This window comes from Halichoerus grypus, chromosome 1, assembly GCF_964656455.1.
Source record: "Halichoerus grypus chromosome 1, mHalGry1.hap1.1, whole genome shotgun sequence".
In the NCBI taxonomy this organism is placed as follows: Eukaryota; Metazoa; Chordata; class Mammalia; order Carnivora; family Phocidae; genus Halichoerus; species Halichoerus grypus.
This window is the reverse complement of record NC_135712.1, coordinates 142,132,264-142,159,894: the sequence shown is the minus strand read 5'-3', so window position 1 is coordinate 142,159,894 and position 27,631 is coordinate 142,132,264. Positions and strand designations below refer to the sequence as shown.

The following is a 27,631-nucleotide window of genomic DNA, read 5'->3' as shown; positions in this document are numbered from 1 at the left end:
AATTAAGGCTACGAAGTTGAGGAGAGGGTGGAGTTGCCTCTGGATCTTTCACTGATTAGAATAATGCATTGTTCCCCTCCAAATATTGCATTGTCCAGGGAGGCTATATGCACATTCGTACATTCTCACTTCTGAGACAAGGTTGGTGAACTACAATAAGTTATGGGTGGGTGTGTGTGTATGTGTGTGTGTGTTCAGTGTCTTAATTGTCTATGAAAATATTTTATGGTCTCAATATTAATTAAATAGGCATTGATAGCATTATTTGCTATGTTGGGAGCATTAGACTCTATTTGGAATCAGAGATGAGTCTTCAAGAATTTCCTAAATTAGTTGGTGAGACGGTCATATAATTAACCACAGTACCAAGCAGAAATAACTAAATGATGCAAGTAGGGGTAGACACAATGCATTTTGGGAATTTAGAGAGAGGAGGAATGATTTGTCTGATTTGGGGGGTTAGAACTTATTGATCCTTGAAGGATAAGTAGAAAAGAGATAAGAGATAGATAAACTGGTGTAAAGGAGCCCATAGCATTGGCTGGACCAAGAAATCTTGTTTTGTTTTTTATAGATATTTCTTCATCATCTTTTTCTTGTTTTGGAACATGTTGGAACACTGCCTAGGGGTGGTTTTGTAAGCCAAGCTATGGATCAGAGTAAAGGATGAGAGTGATGTCCAGAATCTAATGCTCGGAGCTAACAAATTGAGTACCTACTCTCTGGCAAGCACTTTGCATGGATTTTCCCATTTAACCTCTGCCATCAACCTGCAAGCGAGGGAATATTAACGTGTCTATTCAAGGCTTTGATGGAGGTAACTTGCAAAAGACACGGTCAGTAGGTGATGGGACAAGGATTCAAATCCTGATACTCTAAATCTGGAGACTGAACTCTTAAATATGCTAATATGCCACCTTAACAGAAAACTTGATAGCCTATCATTCTAATGCAGATAGATCTGAAACTTGCACTGGGCCTAGCAATGACTGCTTATTTGTCACCCAGCACGCTCATGTCCTGGGTGTGGCACTGGGCTAGAGTGAGTTACCATCCTTTCTCCTCCCCTCCATGCTCCTCATTATCCCTGGAGCCCTTTTCTCCCCCTCTGGCTACTATACCATAAGAACTTAATTCTTGCCCCAGCTCCTACCCTCAAAGCCACCTGTTTTGTTTTTTTTTTCTGACTCACATCAAGAATCACTTGAGATTAATATACCAGTGATTTTTATTTCAAGACTAACAGAAACATACACCTTCAACAATCCACAAATCATAATAAACATGCTTTATGTTGCATCTGAGAATGATGTCTCATGGTACATCATAATCCCACAAGGATCTTCTAAGAAGTTATTTCAAAATAACATAACCTGCCTTTATAAACCTGTGTTTTCTAAGTGGTTAATTGAAACTGACCAAGGCCTTAATTATTAATTTCCTAGGACAGGATGTTCATTTATTTGGTTTTGTGTCCTGGATCCTGGGTACTTTAAGAGAAAGCATGAGACTAGCATGAAGCAATCCATGTTCAAATTCTGATTCTGCTACTCATCAGTCGGCTAACATCTTCAAGATATGATCAGAACGTAGGTCAGTCTTACTCCAAACAAAGCCTGTGTTCCTTCCAGTAAACATCTCACTTTGGAAGGATCACACACTGTATTTTTCAAAATTCCAAGCAGGAACAGGAGTTTCTTTTTCTTTCGAGAAAGATCTTTGTTAATGAGCCTAGGATGATCCAACTCGATGTAAACATAAGGGCCTGAGGCTTGAATACTTGTCTTTACAAAATCACACTGGCTACATGGCCTAGACACCTGACCATATATTTCACTTCCTTTGGCATAAGCTGTCCATTTTTCTTGCAGGTGGAAAATTACTAGTATTCATACAGTCTTGGCCCAGTTAATGGGGTGCACTTGAGCCCTCCCAGTGGGAGCAGGGCCTAATTGCATTTGCAAGCAGCCACCTGCAGGCATAAATTGTCAGTTCAACACTGCACGTTGGAGGGGGGGACAGCAAAGCTTCCAATACTGTTCAATTGTCCCTATGGTGTGCAATTTGGTTCAGAAGGTTGAATATGTGTGGGGGTGTGTGTGTGAACATTTGATTTGTATGTACAAGAAGGGGAGTGTGGAAGAGAAGGCGAAGAAAGGCAAAGAAAGGCCACTGTCTTTATTTGAGCCTAGCCATAAAATCCAAACCTTTTAAAAAATATATCTTTAAAACCATCACAAGCATATGCTTCCACTGTAATAGTCTAGTTCTAATCTCTTCCTTAGAGAAGTGTGGAACCGATTTATTTACCTAAGGATTGCCATGGGCTCATGCAGAACTGGGCATGCCAGGACTGGTCTGAGCAATGTGCTTGCTTGTTTAGTTTCTTGGGAATTCATTCAAAATGAAGCTAGTTTAGTACATATGAAGTGAGAATAAATAAAGGAAATGGTGAGATCTTTCCTTTATTTGGATGTTTTCCTGTGCTCTGCTCTTTAAGAAGAAATCCACCCCACTTTGGAAAAAAAAAGTGAACTTGATTTTATTTTTTATAGACTGAATTGTAATATTAATCAGAGGCTTTAGCGGTAGGTTTGGTAAAACATCTTGGGAAAGAACAAAACTGTAATTAAACTGAGCAGGGTAAAATCATGGTGACTCAAATAGCTGAGTCATCTCCTATCAGAATTGACGTCCTTCTAACGAACAAAAATATTGTCTGGCAATTCGAAATTGGCAGGAGAGGTCATTTATTACACAGATGCAGGGAAAAAAAAGAGAGTCTGTTTCATAATTTTGGTTTGGGTTTGATAGCAATTAAATTCTTCTGAGCCCCCATGGAAGGGGATACATTTGATAAAGTTCTCTCCCTGGAAATCAATGCCATTCTTTTCTACCTTTGCCCTTTACTTCATCTTGGCCTACCTTTTAATAATTTTTCTCTAACAGTTTACTCCTCTCACTTTTGGCAAGACAGGAGTCATGCAGAGCTCTAATGATGGCACCAGGAAAACTCGAGTTAAAAAACAAAAAAACAAAAAACACCTGGGTCTAATGACCTCCATTGCCACCTGCTAGGCTGTGACATTGGGCAAAGTACGCAGCCTCTCTGGCATCAGTTTCGTCACCGATAAAATGGGAATAATGGTAAATCCAATGTCATGAAGTTGTTGAGAGAATTCAGTAATTCGAATTACATATGGCAATTAGCTAGTATGGCACCTGTCCCATTGGAACCACTTACTAAGGGACAAGAATTCTTTTTTTTTTTTAACAAGTTTATTTATCTGACAGAGATGCAGCGAGAGAGGGAACACAAGCAGGGGGAGTGGGAGAGGGAGAAGCAGGCTTCCCGCTGAGCAGGGAGCCCGATGCGGGGGCTCGATCCCAGGATGCTGGGACCATGACCTGAGCCGAAGGCAGACGCTTAACAACTGAGCCACCCAGGCGCCCCCAAGAATTCTTGTTATTACTTTCAAGAGACCAAATGAATACTTTCTTCCTCAGTAAAACTGTAACCTCTGAGCTATCCAGAGGTTTTACTAAAGGAATAGATATATGTTACGTTGTTTGTAATTTTTTTATCAAGATATAATTACCTACAGTTAAATACAGTTAGGTGTCCAGCATATAATATGTCTATGTATACATGTGTGTGCCTGTGGGCGTGTGTGTGTGTAGTGTTATGGTCAGAATGCTTGTACTCCATGCCCCCAAATTCATATGGTGAAATCCTAACCTCAAAGATGATGGTATTTGTAGGCAAGGCCTGTAGGGGGGATCAGGTCATGAGGGTGGAGCCATCATGAATGGAATTAGTGCTAAAGAGTCCCCAACAGAGCTCCCTAGCCTCTTGAATCTTCCAGGATACAATAGGAAGCCTACAACTCAGAAGCTGGCTTTCTGACCTCAGCCTTCCAGCCTCCAAAACTGTGAGCAATACCTTGCTGTTGTTTATAAGATACCCAGTCTGTGGTATTTTGTTATAGCAGCCTGAATGGACTAAGACATATATGCATATGTAGATAGGTACCTAGGTAGATAATAGATGAATAGATAAGACAGAGATAGATTTCCACGTAACTAACACTCCAATCAACATGTAAAGTATTGTCATCACCCCAAAAATCCCCTTTTATTTCTTTCCCATCTGTGGTCCTCTCCTCTGGAGTCAAACACTATTCTGATTTTTATCCCTGTGAACTAGTTTGGTTGTTCGTGAACTTCCATATAGATGGAATGACATAGTAAGCACTTTCTCTTTTTTGGGCTCTTTTAGTTCTATGCCATGTGTTTGAGATTCATCCATGTTGTTGCAGGTATTGGTCATCTTTTGTTTTCATTCGTGGAGTATTCCATTACGTGACTATAGCACATTTTATCTGTTCTCTTGTGGATGGACATTTGAGTTATGCCCGGTGTGGTTTGTAATTTACTTTAAAGCACTTCAGTTGAGAGAGTATGGTCTATATACTTTTGCATTAGATGCCTTTATTCTACATCTTAGCATATGGCACACTTTACAGGCATTTCCAAGCTTATATGCATAGGGTTCAAGAATCTAATAAACCTAGATTGTATGCTTCAGAATGGAATTTTAGATTCTAAAAGATAGGAGCACGCCTGGGTGGCTCAGTCGGTTAAACGTCTGCCTTTGGTTCAGGTCATGATCCCAGAGTCCTGGGATCGAGTTCCGCATCGGGCTCCCTGCTCAGCAGGGAGTCTGCTTCTTCCTCTCCCCCTCCTCCCTGCTCATGATCTCTCTCTCACACACTGTCTCTCAAATAAATAAATAAACAAAACAAACAAATCTTGGATTCTAAAAGATAGATGATAGATAGATAGATAGATAGATAGATAGATAGATAGATAGATAGATAGATGTGACAGATAGTTCCAAAGTAGCCCAATACAGAGTAGATTCCTAGGTTTCTTTGTTGCCTGACTCCTGCTAGTGAAACATTGGTGCATTTGTCCTGAGGGGACCTTTCCTGTATGTGCTGTCAGAGCACTTGGAAAGACAGAGGGTTGGCACTTCTTGAGTTTACTCACTAGTTTATAAACTGTTATAACTGTTTGATAATAAATGTTTCTATGTGTGAAAGAATTTGTTCTTAGATTTGTTTTCATTGCAACGTGGTCATGATAGTTGGGAAAGAGTACCACCAACAATTGGAAGTTACTAATATTGACCAAAAAAAGCATGATGGTTTTGAATGACACAGCTGGCTTAATACAAAACAATATATTTTAGGAAATTTAATTGTAATACAGAATCATTATAAAGCAAACGCTGGTTTTGCTTTTTTTCCCCCCGCATTGACCTAACCATCTTCCAATGGCCCCAGGTGAGAGGTTTTCTTTAGCAAGGGTTTATAATTTATACAAACAGATACACATTACACGTTAACTTCCCATTTCCAGGTCAAAAGAATCCAGCTGAGTCACAGTCCATATGTACCCAGGAAGACTCACATTTGCCTGATGCTTTTGTAGATATGATCTTGTAGGTCTCAGGCTTCTCACCTACTACCTTGTTCTTTCTTCATTGCCTGCCAAGGAATGTCTTGAGGGTTATTTTGATCCTACTCTATGTTTAGAACCATGTCTTTGCATGGTTTTCAGTTTTTTGTCTGTTTGCTGGATATTTTGCTTGTTTTATTTTTCTTTTAAGTTTTCTTTCTTTCTCTTTTTCTCTCTTTCCCTTTCTTTCTTTCTTTCTTTCTTTCTCTCCCTCTCTCTCCTTCCCTCCCCTCCCCTCCCCTCTCTTCTCCTCTCTTCTCCTCTCCTTTCCTTACCTTACCTTCCCTTTCCTTTCTTTTTTTTGAGACTTCAATAACAAATGGGATTGTTGGTTGAATTATACGGGCTGCATTTACACATCTTATCACTACCTTTCCCTCAAATGAAAGTTTGCCATTCACATGCCCTTATTTCCTAATGACCTCATTCATGCCAAAATTGGAACTTGGAATCTGAGGTCCAGATTTTTCTCTGACTCAGTTTCCTGTATTCTGAAAGAAACTCCTTTTTCCTATGTTAGTTGTCATTCTTCCTTTGTTAAGGCTTAAGTGGTGTTAAGGTAAATTCTCATGTTATCCTCTAATGCCAATTTGAGCCTTTTAAAATATTGGAAGCGCTCCCACCAATGAATTGTGTTCCCACAATTTCCTAGCATCATTCATTGCTCTCATTTCACAGATGCAAATACAAAAACACATCCTTTTGTACATAGCAATCATAAATACTTTCCCAAGGTCAGGAATATTTGTGTCAGGAAAGCCTTATTTTACCAAAGAACAGGATGTCCTGATAAACTTAATATTCTGAGAATTATCATTTGTACCTATCAAGGTTCCCATTGTGAAGTCTTTTACTCTCTCCACTGAGAAAGGGGTAAATCCTTGGTCCATCTTCACTGCCTTCTAAGGGATCCAAGTATTAACTCAAGGATTCACAAATTGTGAAAGACAAATATTTATATCACAAGGGAAAAGAAGGAAACTAATAATTGAGCATTTTGAAGGTTATTCTTATGTGTTAATCCTAGAGCTATTTCTGCTTTTTTTTTTTAAAGATTTTATTTATTTATTTTGATAGAGAGAGAGACAGCGAGAGAGGGAACACAAGCAGGGGGAGTGGGAGGGGGAGAAGCAGGCTTCCCACGGAGCAAGGAGCCCGATGCGGGGCTCGATCCCAGGACCCTGGGACCATGACCTGAGCCAAAGGCAGCCGCTTAACGACCGAGCCATCCAGGCGCCCTGAGCTTTTTCTGCTTTGACCCTAATTTTTTTTGTTTTGTTTTGGTTTAGTTTTTTTGTTTTGTTTTGTTTTGTTTTTGACTTTCATCTTAATGTTTGCTTTTGTCAGCTCTAGAATTTCTGGTTTTCACTATTGGCTGGACTCCTGTGCTAGTCAGTTTTTGGTTGGCCTTATTTTTATTCCTTTTTTTGGTGGTGGGGAAGACATAACTCCTTACCTCAGCCCAAAGCTGATTCTGACCCAAAGGATTTACTTCTGGAGTCTTGTCACTTTATCAGTATATCTCATGTGTTTACCTGAGAGTGCTCTTACTCCGTGAGAAGTTAGTGGGTGTTTTGTAGACAAACAAACAAACAAACAAAAAACCAGTACCAGCTGTTTTCTACTTCAGTAATCGAAATATAAATTAAATATAAGAAAAGCAGAAAGCATATCTCTATAGCTCTTACTATTCACAATAATTTACCTTTCAAAATGAGAAAACCAGGAACTTGCAAGTAGTTGATGCGATTATGACATTCTGTTCAGAAAAGACTGCCTGACAAAGTGTGGATTTTCCATAATTCAGAATCAGGCTCAGATCACAGAACTGTCACCTCCCAAGAGTGACTTGTGAGGGACTCTTCGAAGATTGTAGCCTGCAAAGGTTGGGTCCCAGGGACTTTGGAGTCAAATAAATTAGTTCAAATTTTTTGAACAGCTGTGATATCCTGAGTATATTCCTTACATGTTTGAGATTTGGTTATTTGCTTTATAAACGAGGATCCAAATATCTATCTCAGAACGTAGTTGTAAAGTGCTGGGCACTAATAGCCTAATATATACACAAATACGTATAGCAGATAAGATGGAGTAAAAATGGCTGCTTTGATTATCCTGGAAATGATTATAAAGCAGAATTTATAGAAAAACAATATCTGCTAAGAGACTCAGAAACTTATAACTTGTAACTCACATGAACAAAATTATATTTAGGAACTTTCTTGTGCAAACATAGAATAGTAGAGACAATCAAATCTAGTATGCAACTTTTACATGAGGCAGGTTTGATGACCTAAGGTTCCCATCTCATGAGATGAATATACCTGTATCTAGGACCACACAGGTGGAGACAGACAGAAGGGGCATTCTTTCTTTCTTTTTTTTTTTTTTAAAGATTTTATTTATTTACTTGAGAGAGAGAGCATGAGCAGGGGAGTGGGGCAGAGGAGAGGGAGAAGCAGGCTACCAGGGAGCCCAACCCTGGGGCTCGATCCTGGGACCCTGGGATCATGACCTGAGCCAAAGGCAGACACTTAACTGACTGAGCCACCCAGGCGCCCCAAGAAGGGGCATTCTTGATCTGAGGTGAGCACTGACAGTGTGACCTTTCAGATCTTTCTGCACCCCTGCTCCCTGACACGTTCTTGGGTTATACTAAGACCTTCAGTGTGGGTCTAAGCATGTTTTGCTGGTCTTTGAATTATGCTCTCTCATTAAGAGAATGGTATATTTCTTTTCTAATCAATTTTTCGGAAAGCACACTTCTGTTCACACTTATGTGCTAATATAGTTGGGAGACTCAAGATGGCAATTCAATTTCTGATTATTCACATATCCAAAGTGTAATGACTAAGGAGTATGTCAGAAGGTTCTCAAATCACATCCACTTAAGCAGGAAGGAGTAGCATGGTTGTTAAGTGATGGGTGGGGGAAGAGCTGGGCAGAGCTCAGGGTGGTGGCTGAGGGCCAAACTTTGTTGAAACTGCTTTAGGTCACTACAGCCTGGCCACTTAAAGTTAAAAAAAAAAAAGGTATGTTTCTGATCATTGATTGCCTAAACCTCTTTCTTACGAAAGTAGACCAACATCTTTAGTTTTTTGGGCTTCCTTCTTCCCCCTTAACTCACCCATTGTCGCCTTTCCTGGTATATCCAGAATCAAGCCAACTTCCAGAAGCTGACTCACTGAATGCCCAAGGCACATGTGTTCAGGGTGACCGATCCACCCAGGTTCCATTTTCAAAAGCTATTTCTGACAGACTACTTTTCATTTTTGCTCCTGATTCCTGTTGTTACCAGCTGGAGAATGAGAGAAACATAGAGACACGGAGACTGGGGCATAAAGAAGATATTTCACAGGGGTAATAATTGAATATGAAAATGGCTATGCCTAAAGAGATTATATTGTTAAGGATTCTCCACATACTCAAGAAATATACATTCTGGAATATTTTCTTGCATATCAGGAACCATTACCATTGCTTGCATGATTAATGATATATTCTTAAAAAAGGTATTCATAAGAATGCTCCTTATTTAAGAATATTGTCTTATAATTATGTGCCTCTTACCTCTGCAGTGTTTCTATTCTGCCCCACGGCTTCCCCTTTTCGGTTCTCATTCCTCTGCTGTTTCTTTGACCTCTTCCTCTCTTTGCCCTTTGGCTCCAGCAAGAGCAGTGGGGACTGTGACAAAAACAAATTAAGCATGCCTTGAAATGCTGCAATGAGGACAAAGTCAAAACCCATGAACCACAGCTAAATAGTTGAAAGGTATAACTAAATTTGATGTATCAGTCATTTGGCGAATTGGCTTTTCCACGAATTGGCTTTAGGCAAACTGTCCACTCAGCAAATTGACTTCTAGTGAATTCATCTAGACCCAGGGTGTTCTGAAAAGAGACTGGTGAAGACATGGAACTTGGAAGAGATTCATTTTTTGCATGTAAATTGCTCTGGGGACCGACAGTAAAATGTAGTTCTGTGCAAGCAATTAGTGGCATGACTCAGGTGATCCCCAGCCTGGAAATGTAGGTGCTCTAGTTATGTCCGACACTGATGATCGACCATGACTCAATAGCTCTGTGTTCATTGGGAACCTCACCAATTTTACTGCAGTTAGGAAATAAGGAGAATGAGCCTGGCAAAATTTCTGCGATGTGTTTGACCCAAATTGCTTTTCAAATAATTGGCCACAAAGATTATTAATGTGCTTATTTAAAATGTTTGGCATATTTTAAAAATATGAAACCCAGGGGGTGCCTGGGTGGCTCAGTTGGTTGAGCGTCTGACTCACGATCTCAGATCTCAGGGTTGTGAGGTCGAGTCCTGCATCCAGCACTGCACTGGGCATGGAGCTTGCTTAGAATTCTCTCTCTCCCTAGGTCCCTCCCCCCCACCCCCGCTCACTCTCTCTCACTCTCTCTCTCTCTCTAAAAAAAAAATTAAAATTAAAAAAATATGAAGCATTGTATGATTCTTGTTTGTTTGGTGGTCCTGGCTGAAATCCCAGCGCTATAGCTCAACTTCAAAGAGTTACCAGGTGTTAAGCATTTTATTCGGTTCTCTTATTCAATCATCACAAGTCTAGAAGGAAAACACTTTTATTACGCCCAGTTTACGAGGGAAAACTGAATTTAGTGAAGTTAATCTGATCATAATCTTTCCGCTAGTATGTAGGGATTCAAAATTTGAACAAAATAGCATTGCTCAGTCTAGACCAGCACTGTCCAGTAAAAATAGAATGGGAACCAGACATGTGATTTTATGTCTTCTAGGAGCCACATTTAGAAAGTAAAAAGAAATAAGTGAAATTAATTTAATTTTAATAGTATATCTTATTTAATCCAGTATGACCAAAATGCTATAATTTTAATATGAAACCTTTATAAAATATTGAGATATTTTGTATTCATTTTTTTCATATTAAATCCTTGAAATCCACTGTATATTTTACATTTACTATACAGTACATCTCAATTCAGAGTAGCCATATTTCAAGGATAATGGAGAATGTAAGTCCTGCTTCTCAAAGAGTGTTCCATGGACCCACAGCATACTATTACTCACAAGCTTGTTAGAAATGCGGGCTCTCAGACTTATGCCATTTCTACCAAATCAGAATCTTCCTTCTCATGAGATGTGCAGGAAAATCATGTGCATGTGAAAATTTGATAAGAACAGCTCAAGAGCCCGTGCTTTTCACTATTTTACTGCTGCTGGTCCAAGATGCTCATTTGTTGCCTCACTGCACAAATAGATATTGAATATCTCCGACGTGGCTACTCTGCAAGGTAACATGGATGGTGGTGTTACATTGTGAAAAGTGCATTGGCTTAGGGATAAGGTAGATCACTAGCTGTAATATTTTATGATTGTGCACAACTTTTAACCACAATAAGCCTTAATGTCTGCATCTGTAACATGGAGATGACATTGACATTGGTTGCCTATTAAGTATCACTCTTCTCTTCTTTGGTCACAGGCCCGGACATTGTCTCCAGGAATAAATGTGTTCCTCAGTCTCCTTGTAACTAAGTTCTCACCAATAAGATTTTAGCCTAAGTGTTCCTTCTAACTTCTGAAAAGATTCTTTAAAGTTTCTGACACAATTGAGAGTTAGATCCCCTTTCCCTTCTTTTCTCTTTCCTTCTGGAAAATGAACATAATAGCTGGAACTCTAGCAGCCATACTGAACCATGGGCTGATCTTGAGAATGGAAGGCACACACGAGGATGGTAAAGCAGAAAGAGAAAATGCTCCCAGATTCCTGGCATCCATGCATACACACCTAATTGCCTTCTTTGTATCTCTTTTCTGTGTTGACAGATAAAATACGTTAATATATGTATACCACCCTAATAGGCAGTAAACATTTTCTTATAGATGTGAGAGACATGGTACTGGTCTTCAAGGAGCTCAAAATAGAGAGTGGACAATAAAGTAAGTAAAAATTAACAATAAACATTTATTTGGCATGCCATGAACTATTTCTTGCCTTGGGCATGCACACATAAGTGCCTATCTAGTGGCCTACTAAAATCTGTAATAGTATAATATTGTCACTAATGCTAATGATGTCTATGTCTAGATAAGACTCCTTCCTCGAATTAGCGATGAGATGTTGCCAGTAGCAGTGATGCTTCTTAGTTAAATCTGTCTCTATTAAATTGCTTTAATGTTCTTATGTGGTGTCCGCAACCTTAACAACATTGCCAAGATAGTAAGATTTTGGAATCCCGTACTCTGGATTGCTTCTGGTCATTTAGGAGGAACTATATCTACTTTTTATGATCACTGGCCATAGAAGAAGGAAGCAGAGATTTTATTTAGGTACACTTATCATCCAGTTGTTCGTTTTGAGGTGAAGGATATCGTGGGCGTGAACTCTTAGAGTATGTGCTGGGATATGACATAGAAAACAGGATCTGTCTACCTCATAAAGTCTCAGAAGTATTAGGAGAGAGAAATACATATAAGTATTTCAGGGGTAAAAAGTGTGTGTGTGCAGTTTTAGAATATATATTCAAAACATGTGAAAGAAGATGCAGTGCCCCCTGAACACTTTCCTAATATAAAATACAAAATATCTTCCTGATGAAGAGTCAGAAAAGACACACTGATTTCGAAACAAGAATATAGTCCCTTTAGAAGGCCATACCATAAGATTTGAAGGGGGAGGTCTGAGATTTTTTAATTGAGGAAATAGGTTAAAACAGTTGAAGTATTGATCAAGATGTTTTGTAGCTTCAAAAATGATAAAAATAAGTAGCGCCAAAGAATCAACCCCGTATTGATGCTGGCAGTTTGGGAGTAGAGTATAAACATGTGGAGTTACACACCATGTAGGTGTGTACTCAGGGGGCGCCGTGCACAGCATAGTGTGGGGGCAATGGTGCCTCCAGGAATGATACAGTACCAGTCAGCACCATGCAGGTGCCCAGGGACCTTAGATGTCTCCAACATGCAGACTGAGAACACAAGGAAGGAACAGTTTTCATATGTGAGACTGAGTTTCTTTCAGCTGTAAAATGAGAATAAGAAAACTTACCTCTCAAGGCTCCTCCAGGCTGTTCTATAGAGATGAAGGCTTTTAAGAACAGCAACGTGCCCTCAACCTGGAGGTAAATCATTCATAGAAATGATGATGTGACTTGGTCATTGAAAAGGAGAACACGAAAGAGACACTGGGGTTACTGAAGGGAGGGCAGGTCCCGTGTCGTGTGGGGTGAGTTGTGACCCAGAGTTAAGACAAGGAAATGTCATAGTCACTGCGGCAGACACCCCACACTCCACCCACATCCCCAGATCCCTTTTACTCAACATCCTTGCTCCCAGTGGGGGGTTCCTACAGCTCCCTTTGGAGGATGCCCCTCAAGCTAATGGTGTCATCTTTCCACTTTGCATGGAAATTTGGAGGTGCTTAGGAGAGGATAATCTCTAGGGAAGACCCCCCACCCTAGGATTGACTCTTGCAGTTGTATGAAAGCCTACCTTTCCTGCCTTGAGGCCAGCCAATGGTGTTCTGTAACTTGGTCTCCAGAGTTCTTGCAAGCTTAGGTTGAGGCTGAGGCTTTGCCTGAAGTCACACGCGCTCTTGGACTCTTCCTATCCCTGTCCTGCTTCCTCTTACCCTTACCTTTTTTCTCCTAGAAGCTTCCTTAATAAGCCACTAGCACATAGTGCATGTCTCAAAGGCTGCATCTAGAGAACTGGATTGGACACAAACATCCACCAAGGAGAGGCATGTTTAGAATGGGCCCTGGGGTGATAGGATGATGACAGAATGTTCCCACTTGCTAAGAACCCAATGTTGGAGATCTCTGGATAAGTGGATGTCAATTTCAAAAGCGAGCCCATTCTGCCACAAAATCAGGATGGTCCCATAAAATTTGATTCATTTTTAGGTTACTGATTTAGGGATTCTATATAAAGTTACAGGCTAGAAACAAAAGCTAATCGTTTACACAATCCAGATGTCACCTGGAGCCTGCTGCACAGGAAAATTAGGTTAAACTTGGTTTAAACCCCAAGTCCAAGTCCTGAGAAAGTGAAGCCCGGCCAGCCGTCTCTGCATGAGTCAGGCCCCACTTCCATGTGCTTCTCGTCTTTTCCTTTCACCTACATCATTCCCTCTTCCTGCTGATAATTTCAGCACTCTCAGTGGCTTTTGAATTATTGGAGAAAATGGAGTCACAGACTTTGTAGAATACCTCATAAATAAACACAACCATAGCAGAGATCTTGCAGACTAAAAAAAAAGAAAGAAAAAGAAAAAAGGGAAGAAAAAGGCTGCCTAGAATAGAATATGGAGCAGAGAGCTAATAGCACCTCTTGGGTGAGAGCAGAGGTGGTATCCGTTTGCTCTGCACATAGCTTTGTTTTATCTACGAATATTTGCAAGTTGAAAGTTACTAAGTAGGGGCACCTGGGTGGCTCAGTCGTTAAGCGTCTGCCTTCGGCTCAGGTCATGATCCCAGGGTCCTGGGATCAAGCCCCGCATCGGGCTCCCTGCTCGGCGGGAAGCCTGCTTCTCCCTCTCCCACTCCCCCTGCTTGTGTTCCCTCTCTTGCTGTGTCTCTCTCTCTCAAATAAATAAATAAAATCTTTAAAAAAAAAAAAAAAAAAGAAAGTTACTAAGTAGAAGGACATATTTTAGGTAAAAATGAAGAATTCCAGACCAAGAGCATAAGTGCATGCTGTATATCATATATACGTATATAGATACAGACAGATATGAAGGAAATATTCCAAAATATAAAGGTGGCTCTAAGTTTTGAGGTGATGCATGATTTCAAATGCTTTCCTTTTTATTGAGGTAGAGCATATAGTAAACTGTGTCACTTAATTCATATTTTAAACATGTATTCCCCATGTCACCATTATCCAGGTCAAGATATAAAACACGTTGAGCAACCCAGAAGTTTCCATTGTATCTCTTTTCGTCAATACCACCCCCTACATTCCTCTACACCCCTGAGAGGGCTACTCTCTGATTTTTATCATATTAGGCAATGTTTTACCTCGATATACTCGTGTTCATATTTGCAGGATTTTCTATAGTGAACATGGATTGTTTTAATAATTACTGCTTAAAGAAAAGTCGACAAAAAGATAGTTTATCTAACAGTCTAGGTGTCTCATATTAATGAAGAAGGTGATTTCTAGAAATTCCAAAGTACAGGCCACTAGCAAGGAGAAGCGTAGGACAGTAGGATATATTTGCCAGTGGGGTAAAGGGAGCAGAAAGGGATTCATAGCAAGAGGGGTCCAGTTGTCGAACGAGGCCTGAATTTAGCTCCTGTGCTTTTGCTGTGAGGAGGACTGTGATCCATGGTCTCATCACTCATCACTCTTACAGAACTTTCGCTTTCTAAGCAGTAAAATGGGATTACAGGTTTTAAGAATCTGACTCTCACTGATGTAGTTCAGACCCATGTATTTCCAGACCATCGTTATTCAATTGAAGACTTTGATGTTCCTGAGGAGAGGCAAATTATTGCCTCTGAAGAGCTTTGCTGGCAGAAAGGAGCACATCACTGCTAGGGTGGTTCACTAATTATTTTCAAGTCTGTGCTAGAGTCTAAAGCAGCCAGACTGAGAGAATCTTCATTACATCTGTAAAGCCCTTCAATTTGGAAGGGGATCTGGTGATGAGGAAGTAACTATCTTGCCACAATTGAAAATATTCTTCAAAGCACCTTCTCTTGAAGGTTTCAAAGTTGTGAAGAATTTCTTAGACTCTGCGGTAAGATTTTTAAAAAATTGCCTTTTGCTGTCCTACCACCATTTTCGAACTTCTGACAGTTCTTAAATAGGAGTTTTTGTGCTGGTTCCTGGGGGCATTTTATATTAAGATCATTCATTTGTCCCTGCATTTTAGAGGCAGAAGAGGAGAAGTATGGTTTCTGGGATAGCAAGAAAACAAATTATTTAGTAAGTCCCATATTAGCACCTTGGCCTTGGAAATTACATATCGTAGCTTGAAATTTAGTGTCACCTTTTTAATATGATGTGAAACAATATTTGAAAGTGAGAATAAACAAGAAATTTGGAGTCAAGCAAGGCCCCATTCAAATCACATGGAAAATTATCTCAGACAAATTGCATTTAGTCAGCACCTAAGCCTAACAGATTTATTTTTTTCAGCTGTAAATCAGAAATAATTCAATTTTCTCACAGAATTATTGTGGGGATTAAATTAAAAAAAAAAAATCTAAAGCATCAAATAGACATTCTAGAAATGTCAATTTCGTTTCTCTCTACCTTTAATGATATAACCTAAGGAAGCGATACCCAAGGAAGTAGAAGAGTAATAAATTGAGGAACAGATATTTTTTATTTAGGCACAATGGGTTATCAAAAATCATGGATCTTCCACATACTTGTTGTGCAACCTTGGACAGGTTACTTACCATCTCTGATCTATGGTATCCTCATTTAGAAAAAAAGATAGGGATTAATTACTAATTTTGTAGGTTAAGAGAATTAAGTAGTAAGAACGCCTATAAAGTTCTTAGCCAATGTCTCACACTTAGGAAAAAAATCAATAAAAAGCAGTTTTTGTTATTTAGACTAGACTTTAGTTGCTATGGCATTATTCACACAAGTGGGGAGGGGATACTAATATTTTCATATTACATTAAATGAAACTTCTTATACAGAAATATGATGATTTCTCTAAATCTGAGAACATTTCTTAAGGATGGTGCTAGAACCTGAGACACAGTATTCAAAACCCTTGCTCAGTGTTTACCTCATTGACTCCTTGGAATTACATTTCCTTATTTTTTGTTTGTGTTTGTGGGTTTTTTTGTTTGTTTGTTTGTTTTTTTGAGAGAAAGAGAGAGCAGGAACAGTGCGGGGAGAGAGATGGGGGGGAATCTGAGCATGGAGCCCGATGTGGGGCTTGATGCCAAGACCCTGAGATCATGACCTGAGCCAAAATCAAGAGTCAGATGCTTAACTGACTGAGCTACCCAGGCGCCCCTGGACTTACATTTCCTTCCTAATTTGGCATTGGCTTACTAAGAATCTCTTATTTGACTCAGCATAATACCCTCCAGTTCCATCCACGTCGTTGCAAATGGCAAGATTTCATTCTTTTTGATGGCTTCATAATATTCCATTGTATATTTATACCACATCTTCTTTATCCATTCATCTGTTGATGGACATCTTGGCTCTTCCCACAGTTTGGCTATTGTGGACATTGCTGCTATAAACATCGGGGTGCACGTACCCCTTCAGATCCCTACATTTGTACCTTTGGGGTAAATACCCAGTAGTGCAATTGCTGGATCATATGGTAGCTCTATTTTCAACTTTTTGAGGAACCTCCATACTGTTTTCCAGAGTGGCTGCACCAGCTTGCATTCCTGAATTCTTAATCTCAGGAAACAAACTGAGGGTTGCTGGAGTGGTGGGGGGTGAGAGGGATGGGGTGGCTGGGTGATAGACACTGGGGAGGGTATGTGCTATGGTGAATGCTGTGAATTGTGCAAGACTGTTGAATCACAGATCTGTACCTATGAAACAAATAATACATTATATGTTTAAAAAAGAAGAAGATAGCAGGAGGGGAAGAATGAAGGGGGGGAAATCGGAGGGGGAGAAGAACCATGAAAGACTATGGACTCTGAAAAACAAACTGAGGGTTCTAGAGGGGAGGGGGGTGGGAGGATGGGTTAGTCTGGTGATGGGTATTAAAGAGGGTACGTATTGCATGGAGCACTGGGTGTTATACGCAAACAATGAATCATGGAACACTACATCAAAAACTAATGATGTAATGTATGGTGATTAACATAACATAATAATAATAATAAAAAAGAATCTCTTATTTGAGTAAGGACACAGAATTCTTAATGTTATCTGGAAATAGGTATTTCTGTATAGAACAGAACCCTTTAGAATCATTCCTAAATGTGTAAGTCTGTAATGGGTTCAGTCTCGAGGAGGGGAAACCTTTGTATTGTTAAACCATAAAGGGAAATTAAAGGTCCAGTGAGGAACACAATGGACATAGCATCCAGTTTCAAAGGCAAACATTGTGTCCTCTACTCTTGAAATGCCTTTATTAAAAGAAGGGTTCATTCATACATCCATTATCACTCATTAGAATCAATTTGTCTTTTGGTGAACTATGTAAGACAGTATTTTCTACAATTCATAAAAACATCTTATTCTCTCTTTAGGCACAGATCAGTTCATGATCTGAAAGAATGAATATTTCAATAATATATCTAGCCTTATAACTGTGTTTTGTTTTGTTTTAAGTAGACTATTTTTAGAGCAGTTTTAGGTTCATAGCAACATTGAGCAGAAAGTATAGCCTGCTCCATTATCAACATTGTGCTCTACAATGCTACATCTGTTCAATCTATGAACCTACACTGACACATCATTATCACCCGAAGTCCATAGTTAAATTAGTGTTCACTCTCGGTGTTGTATAAACTGGGTTTTGACAAATGCATAATGATATATATCCACTATTGTGGTATCACGTCTCATTGCTCCTAAAAATCCCCTGTGTTCTCCCAAGTTATCCCTCCCTCCCCTCTAACTCTTGGCAATAACTGTATTTTCACAGTCAACAGTGTACCTTTTCCAGAATATCATATGGTTGGAATTATATAGTAAGTAGCCTCTTTGGTTTGGCTTTTTTCACTTAGTAATATGTATTCAAGTTTCTACTATGTCTTTTCCTGTCTTGACAGCTCATTTCTTTTTAGTGCTGAAAAATATTTCATTGTCTGGGCATTCCACAGTTTATTTATCAGCTCACCTCCTGAAGGACATTTTGTTGCTTCCAAATTTTGACAACTATGAATAAAGCTTTTATAAACATCCAGGTGCAGGTTTTTGCATGGACATAAATTCTCAGGTCATTTGGGTAAATACCAAGGAGTGAAATTGCTGGATTGTGTAAGAATATCTTTAGTTTTGTAAGAAACTACCAAACTGTCTTCAAAGTGACTATACCATTTGGTATTCTCACCAGCAAGGAATGAGAATTCCAGTTGCTCCATATCCTCACGAGCATTTGGTGTTGTCAATACTTGTCTAGAATATGTCTTCATGTCAGTTGTTCATATCAGTTTTCCTTTTTTTTTAATTTATTTTTTTAAAGATTTTTTTATTTGACAGAGAGAGAGAGCAAGCAAGAGAGCACAAACAGGGGGAAGGGCAGAGAGAGAGGGAGAGGGAGAAGGAGATTCCCTGCTCAGCTGGGAGCCCAACATGGAGCTCGATCCCAGGACCCTGGGATCATGACCTGAGCTGAAGGCAGATGCTTAACCGATGGAGCCACCCAGGCACCCCTCAGTTTTCTTTTTAATTTACTTATTTAGTTTTCCACTCATTTCAGGAATATATTCTATTATTACACTGATGATATTTTCCCTTTCATTTTTGGGGGTTTTCTTTTTTAAGGGCTCCAGTTATATTTTTGGTGGACACCTTTATCCACTATGATATCTATTTTCTTTTCTGTAATTATTATTAATATATCAGTCTTTTTTTCTCTGCATTCTATATTTTATCTTTAGTTTTTTCTCTTTGTCAGCAGTTTGATTGTCATCCATGCTTATTTATTTGTTTGTCTAAAAATATGTATCTAATTTATTTGTAATTGTGAAATTTTTGTCCTCAATTTTTTTCTTCAATACTGAAATCTCCATCTTAATCTCATCTTGTTCATTTTTTCTTTCTCTGTATTTTCCTCTTATCTTCAAACCCTTATTTCTTAACTTCAGGGTCTTATTTAGTTTATTTATAGCCCAAAGCATCTTCTAGGAACTTTTTCTTTTTTATGAAGGCTTATATTTTCTTCCAGAATAGTATTCATCTATCTTTGCCATATTGTAGGTCTATTCCTCATTATTTTATTGCACATGCTTGGAGAGATGCATTATACCTCCCTCTCTTTTTTTTCTCTCTTATACTGGATAGTAGTGTCTGGGTTTAAAGCAGAGTAGGTGAATTCTCAGTGACTCCCTTTCCAATCCAGTTGAAAACTGTTTTTATTTTTTTATAATTTAAAATTTAAATGTATTGTTTACGTAGCGTGAGGGGTAGAATAGTGTGGGAAGCAGTGGAGTGCTGGAGCCTGCTCATACCAACCATGAGAATAGTTTATTAAATTTTCAGTATTTTTATGAGATAGTTGTTAAGAAAATATGGCCATTACTAAAAATTAAATTATGTTAGTTTACATATAAATATATTACATTAAAAACACAGGTACACATCCTCAAAACTCATCTTTCCTCGTGACTGTATTTTACTATTACCCATGCTATTGAGGTTATTTTGCATTCAATGACCTCACATTTATTGCTTGAAATTGGCCATGATCAGAGTTTTTACATCATGGAAATTGTCAAATGTTACACATCAGGCCCCGACTTATTGTTTTTTTGTTTTTGTTTTTTTTGACAATCTAGACTCAGTGAGGTGATGGAGAGAATATTAATAATGCAGGTAAAATTTAAATGTGTTGTGCCTTTTGCCATTACATTATGATTAGCACAGATAATAGAGAAAATATATTTCAGTATTTGGAAACTACTATCTCATTCAGAGAGAAGTTGTTCACTTTATTTACAAATGACAAATATCTTTGTAGTTTCACTTTATTCCTATTTAATAAAATAAAGAAAAATATCAATGAACGTTCCTGTGGGAAATATATTCATTTATTAATTGCAAGCTTAGTCTGGTCATGGGTACAAGAGTTCAGCAAAATTCAACAAAAATATACTATGAGAATCAATTGACTCTGGCGTATATGGCATAATTTATTATTACTTGTAAATAATAATTGTAAATATATTATTTTTATTTTTTTAAAGATTTATTTCTTTATTTTAGAGGGAGGGAGAGTACGCACAAGTGGAGGGGAGGGCAGAGGGAGAGAGAGAGAGACTCTCAAGCAGACTCCCCACTGAGCAGGGAGCCTGATGTGGGCTCCATCTCATGACCCTGAGATCATGACCTGAGCTGAAATCAAGAGGATGCTTACCTGACTGAGCCACCCAGACACCCCATCAATTTATCATTTTTAATATGTTATATATCCTTCATATCAATACAAATTTTATAAACATTTATGTGTTATATATTATAGAAATATATATATATTTTTTATATATATGTATATATGGGGTTAGATGCACCGTTATTAGTGAACCTAAGTGTTGATCTTGCTTCTCATAGCCAAGTTTATTCGCCTCTGTTGGACTGTATCCTGGGGTAATATTCAAAATATTTAACAACCTGAAAGACAAGCACTGACTAATCAAAACAGAACCACTGGATATTAGTCATAGCATCCTGCTCCCATAGAAGGGTACTTTTAGGACTGAAATTTTTTTTTTCCAATTTACCCTGAGGCACTGGAGCTTTCCATTCAGTTAGTGAGTCAGCCAGGTTATTCTTTTATCCCATTTTCAATACTTTGTCCTCAGTAATCATTACCACTTTCTCTCCTTGCCCTGCTCTCGCCATGAAACGGGAAGAACTTCATGAGTATCTCCTCCCCCTGCTTACTGCCTGCTCCTCTGAAGATTTTACTGCAGTCCTCTCCTCCTCCCCCTTCTCCTCTTCCTTCTTCCTCTTCCTCTCCTTCTCTTTCTCCTTCTTGTCATCTCTGTCTAAATCTCTAATTGCCAGAGACAACTAGATTGGGAAGTTCATAATCCTTTTGCTTTTCTATTTTCCTCTCTTTCCTCTAAACTTAAAACCTCCAAAGCTTGTCTGTGCCTCTGCTTGGACTCAGAGGTGGTCAGGGTGGAGTTTTTGTGGAAATTGTTACTTCTCCTTCTGGAACTGATGATGGTAACTGTCCTTCCACTTCTTTCCAAGTTGGATATGTGTTTTAAGAGTTTCGTGTGTTTGTGTGAGTGTGGATGTGTGTTAGGGGAAAAGGGAGGGACATGTTTGCCTTCCTTTCTTCTTACATTGCCCCTTGCATGGCTTCTGTGGAAGGCAGGCTTTGGAATTGCTTGGATGCTTGCCAGGTCCAGTATATTAGCTTTCTATTACCAAATAAGAAAGTACTACAAACATTCATGGACAGCTTACAGTGTCCATGGGCCAGGAACCAGGGCTTTGTTGGATCCACCACTCACCACTGGTGAGCTTGGAGAATGTTCATTTTATTAATAAATTGGCAGACTTAATTTCTTTGTGGTTGTATGACTGACCTCCCCCTTTTTTACTAGCTCCCAGCCAGGGGCCACTCTTAGAGACCCAGAAGCCATTCTCAGGCCCTTACCCCCAAGCTCTGTAGACAGTTTGCAATATGGCTGCTCCTTTTCATCAAGTCAGCAGGAGCTCTTGTTTCTGATACTTCACCTTCTTCCACTTGATTAAATCAGGTCAGTCTAGGGGCACCTGGGTGGCTCAGTCATTAAGCGTCTGCCTTCGGCTCAAGTCATGATCCCAGGGTCCTGGGATCGTACCCCGCATCGGGCTCCCTGCTCCGTGGGAAGCCTGCTTCTGCCTCTCCCACTGCTTGTGTTCCTTCTCTTGCTGTGTGTCTCTCTGTCAAATAAATAAATAAAATCTTTAATCAATCAATCAATCAATCAATCAGGTCAGTCCAGGATAATCTGTCTTTTGATTAACTCTAAGTCAACTGGTTAGTAACCTAATCACAAGTGTGATATTCCATGATATTTATAGGTTCTACCCATACTTACTTAAGGGGGCGGGGGTCATTAGATAAGGCATGTGTGTACATCAGGGGCTGGGAATTTGGGGGGCCCTTTTATAATCCTGTCTATCATACTCAGCCTTGCCAATTGTTAATACGTTCAATCTTTCTTACTGGCAACCAACTTATTCTATATTCTTATGATTGCCACTAGTCTATTTTAGCTGGATTTTTTTGTTTGCTTGCTTGTTTTTCCTCTTGGGCTATAAGAAAAGGAAGATTCTGAGGTTTGGCTTTACTGTGCTATTTCAATCTTAAGTAAATAACTGCTTCTATTTATTATTTGCTATATTTTAATGTTCTCAGTACTTTTTGCATATAATGGAGCAATATTTGTGCAATACCTCTTGATGGATTTTTGATAATCCCTTTTATTTCCTTCTTCTGCACCCCTTTGCAAATTTACACCTCAGTCATGAATACTCTCATGCCAAGAGAAGAAAAGGGGGTTAACCTTAGAATAAAGAATTCCAAGGAAGACATGATGTAAGGAGAGCCCTCAGAGAGGAAAAGCAAATAGCACCTGTTCAGATGGGAGGAGAAAAGAGATTTGGAAAGATCCTTATGAAGTAAAGATAAAGCCTGAGTCTCAGTAATAGAGTGCTCCCTCTCGTGGGCTCTAGATACATTGAGAAGTAAACCAAGGACAAGATGGGCAGTGGCTGAGAGGATGGCCATGGTGAGAAGTGAGGTGACTGCTGAATCCCTGACAGTCTGTACCATAAGAAAGAGCTGAACTGGCACCAAGGCAGTGATGTGGGGAAACCACGTCTTTACTGTGCCCAGAGGCCAGCCCATGAGTTCCCATGAGTTACAGCATCTGGGAACGCTTCTGAAGTGGATGCAGGGAAGGCAGGGCCCAATGCCTAGAGAACAGGCACAAGAAGCTACACTTCACCTGTGGGTCAGTAGAAGCCATGGGGAAACATAGTACGGGGAGAGAAGACTCCCTGAGGCTATGTGAACTTTCTCCTTGTCTAGATGCCATCTTTGGAAGAAGGTGGGAGAGGAAGCGCTCTTTCAGAAAGACATGCAAACCTTATTTTACCCCCAAATGAGACTGCTTATAAGAGAAGAAACTTGTAATTGGAAAGTTTGCCATTATTTCTGCCATCAGTGGAAATAAGAATGGCAAAAAAAAAAATTGTATTTGTTATAGAAATAGAGAATCTAAATTCCATGTACCTTCCAGGTTGTATTGCACTGAACTGTGGCCCTCCTCTTCATACATTATCTCATTTAACCATCCAGAAACTATTACTATTCTCATTTCAGAGAAGATAATACCGAAATTAAAGGAATCTCAATAATTCAGGCAATATCAAAAAGCTATTAAGTCAGAGATGTGAGATTCTGTGTGACCCCAAAGCTGCCTATCTTAATCATCTTGATTTATAATATAGGGTACATATTATTTCAGTGACAATTTGAGTGACATCAATATGGGCTTCAGTTCTGGAGTTGGTATATGAATTTGTCATTTGCACTCCTAGATATTCACAAAATATATTAATTTTTAAAGCTTAAAGGAGCATATTCAACTGCCAGTTGGTTTTCTTTATATCTATGTCCATATCAGGACTTAGTTATTGGTCCTGCCTGCAGACAAACAAGTCAGGCTACAGTAAAGATGCTTTCTTCAGAATTCTTCTCTCTCTTTTTTTTTTATTATATTACATTAGTCACCATACAATACATCATTTGCTTTTGATGTGGTGATCCACGATTCATTGTTTTCATATAACACCCAGTGCTCCATGCAGTACATGCCCTCCTTAATACCCATCAGCAGGCTAACCCATCCCCCCCACCCCCTCCCCTCTAAAACCCTCAGTTTGTTTCTCAGAGTCCATGGTCTCTCATGGTTCATCTCTCCCTCCGATTCCCCTCCTTCATTTTTCCCTTCCTTCTCCTAATGTCTTCCATGCTATTCTTTATGTTCCACAAATAAGTGAAACCGTATGATAATTGACTTTCTCTGCTTGACTTATTTCACTTAGCATAATCTCCTCCAGTCCCATCCATGTTGATGTAAAAGTTGGGTATTCATCCTTTCTGATGGTTGAGTAATATTCCATTGCATATATGGACCACATCTTCTTTATCCATTCATCTGTTGAAGGGCATCTCGGCTCTTTCCACAGTTTGGCTATTGCAGACATTGCTGCTGTGAACATTGGGGTGCATATGGCCCTTCTTTTCACTACATCTGTGTCTTTGGGGTAAATACCCAGGAGTGCAATTGCTGGGTCATAGGGTAGCTCTATTTTTAAATTTTTGAGGCACCTCCACACTGTTTTCCAAAGTGGCTGTACCAACTTGCACCCCAACCAACAGTGTAAGAGGGTTCCCCTTTCTCCACAACCTCTCCAACATTTGTTGTTTCTTGCCTTGTCAATTTTTGCCATTCTAACTGGTGTAAAGTGGTATCTCAATCAATCCTTCTAACCCTTCAAAACGATACTACACACCTCTTTTTGTATTTCTACAGTGTTTAGTTCCAGATAGTACCTTTTACCTATCACTGTGCAAGAACTCAAGCCCAAGGAGGCAGAATTATGGTCAAATCTGGTCTACTTCCATCTGCCAACCTTTGGCACAGACAACATCTGTCTTAAGATCCAGTGTAGCCCTAGACTGCAAATGTCTGATTGCCCAAACTCTAGACTTTAGAACCTGAAGGACTGGAACTGTCTTGGCCTTGCTTAACTGTTTCATCCTGTCCTTAATGACCTCATTTCTCGGTGTTTTTCATGCTCCATTCCATGTCATTCGTTTTGTTCTTTCTCTGAATGTCAGTCATTTTACCCATAGGCAAAGGGTGTGATTTACTAGACCAAATCATGGTAGGTATTTGCTAACTGCTGCCTTTTAAATTTGGCGGAAGTGAGTGGAAAAAGATTCTGATATTTTCTGAACTGCACCCAAATACAAAATAGAAATCCAAAATGTTCTGGGAAAATATACCTTCTCATGGCTTAAAATTTATCCATCTCTCAATGGAAACTATTTAGGGATACATCAGTATTTAGCTCCGACCTAGATATTTAGCCAAAATGTGCTCATTAGCTTCAACCTCAGCATTGGCCTTTGAAAAATTCAGGCTGAAGATTCATGTGCAATTTCATACCTTTTCTGGTATCCCTAAACATGTGGTAGACCCATGTGATGACAAGGTTCCCATCATCCCTAAACAGCATAACTAGAACAGGAAAATGAGCAAGGAATTGCATTCCAATTCACTATTCATATATGAATATTCATTTTCAGATATAAGTACATATTTCAAATGTACCTTGAAGTGAAAAATCTTCTCATGTGCTTTACATATGATAAGACATAGCAGTCATTTACATATATTTATTATTTCAGGCATAAAACGCTATAATAATTAATAATGATTTTGGAAATTTTAATGTCACATGCCAAATATTATTAAGAACTTATAAATGATTAAATGAATGGAAAATGATTGACAAAAATACTACCACTACAAGGGACTATGTTAGCTAAATAACTTAGAAAGAATGTTATATTTTTTTGAATTAAAATATATTTTTAAAGTTAAGTAATAATGTGGGGCAGAAAAATAAGGTCTAAATTACATCATGCTTCTAATCTTTATAGGATTATCTGGCATATTAGTATTCACAACATTAAACAAGATAGCTTTTAATAATTGTATTTTTTTTAAAAAAGAATTGTATTTAATTTTCACGTATTTAATTATACTTAGGCCCTAAGACTGTCAAGAAGTCCTATTGAGGAATTGTTCCCATTTTATGAGAATGAGTCAAAAGAAGAATGTCAAAAAAAAAAGAAGAAGAATGTCAACTTACCCAACTTTTTATAGAATGGAAAATCAGAAAAATGTCATGCAATTGTCATTGCCAACGGAACAAACACGAAGGCTCTGAATGATTCTGAATCACAAGTATTCAACTTTTCGCACTCTCAGCTGTGTGTTTGGAAAGTAATTATAGCAATGTGTAATAGAACAGATTTACTGGCTGTGAGCAGAAAGATAGTAGCTGTTTTCCTCATTCTCTTTAAGCCATAGAAAAGCTCCATGACACACTAGAAATGTTGAAACTTCTTGTCTGCACTTCTACAAAATGTTCAAACAAGATGGTATAGCAACTAAGGAGTTTAAAACAAAAAACTGCTTGCAATAAAGGAAGTCTTCATACTGAACTTTGCAAATGAGAAAAGCAAATTAACAACAGATGAGTGCTTGAGAGAACAGGTTATTTGTTGAAATCTTCTAAAGAATAAAACCAATTCATGTTTCTAGAGAGTGAAAGCATTTCTTATGTGTATCATACAAGAATAAAGAGTAATCATTTTTTTATTCTATTCTAGGAAAGATGCATGGATTGAGAGCAACTTCATAGAGAACCAGAGGAGTTAGTCCCAAGCAATGTGCCAAGATTTATGCCAGAACCTCCATGAAATTTAAGCAATTTCCAGCAAGGCTTCATTTCTCCCATTTCATAAAACTGTTCCTGATAATCATGTATGTGCTGACCTGTTTAATTAGTTATTCAGCACAGGAACAAACATATTTCTGACTGAGTGATAGGATTCACCAATTATGTTAACTTATGAGGAAAGGACATTGGGAAGTTTTAGAATACACACTGGTGTTACTTGCATAAACAAGTTATTACCATAAAAAAATGTTTCCATACATGTTCAGAAATGCCTTGTGTCTTTTTCTTTACCAGTACCTGCTTCAGAGAAACTTGACAAGACAACAGAGACTCCAAGAAAAGTCAGTTACCTGAAGCTTTCATTTTGAGTCTAAGGAAAAGGAATTCTTCATCTTGAAAAGCCTGAGTTTTAGCAAACTTCTGTTGTTTAGAATTGAGCCCTTCCCTTCCAAAATGAGCAGGAACAAAACAAGCAAGGAGAGGGGCGTCCACAGGGGTATATGGTGAAACATGTCAGATTTTGAATTATTAGACATTTGGGTTTGCAATCTTAACTCTGCTACTTCATGGCTGTGTGACCTTAAAGTTTTCTGAGTCTCAGTTTCCTCTTCTATAAAATGGGAATAGTAATAGGCTCTACTGTATAAGATCATTATTAGGATTAAATAAACTAATCTTTATAAAATGCTTGCCAGTTAGCTATTACTGCATGACAAACATCCCGACATTCATAGATTAAAAGAAAAACTAGTTCTTATTTCTCCTGAGACTGTGGGCGAGCTCGACGATGCTGCTTGTACCAAGCTTGGTTGATGTCACTTGGTTCACCCACATATCTGTAGTCAGCTTGCAGTTGGCTGGTCTAGATGGCCTCATTCACAAGCCGGGAGATTTACCTGATGTTGGCTGGCTATTAAAGTGATTCAGGTAACTGGGCCACCTACCTCTCCTCTTC

At 38.9% G+C, this 27,631-nt stretch overlaps 2 long non-coding RNA genes across 3 annotated transcripts in view; one reads left to right on the top strand and one right to left on the bottom strand.

Moving 5' to 3' along the window:
• The window catches only part of LOC144379971 (uncharacterized), a 165,372-nt gene extending 156,042 nt beyond the window's left edge, over positions 1-9,330 (bottom strand). For both annotated transcript variants that reach the window (XR_013443590.1, XR_013443589.1), the window contains exon 1: positions 9,094-9,330. This is a non-coding gene — a long non-coding RNA (uncharacterized LOC144379971). The remainder of the gene's footprint in view (positions 1-9,093) is intronic.
• On the top strand, positions 98-26,939 carry LOC118520660 (uncharacterized). Its single transcript, XR_004909777.2, has 3 exons — positions 98-141; positions 25,980-26,177; positions 26,606-26,939. It is a non-coding gene; the product is annotated as an uncharacterized LOC118520660 (long non-coding RNA).
• The last annotated feature ends 692 nt before the right edge of the window (positions 26,940-27,631 follow it).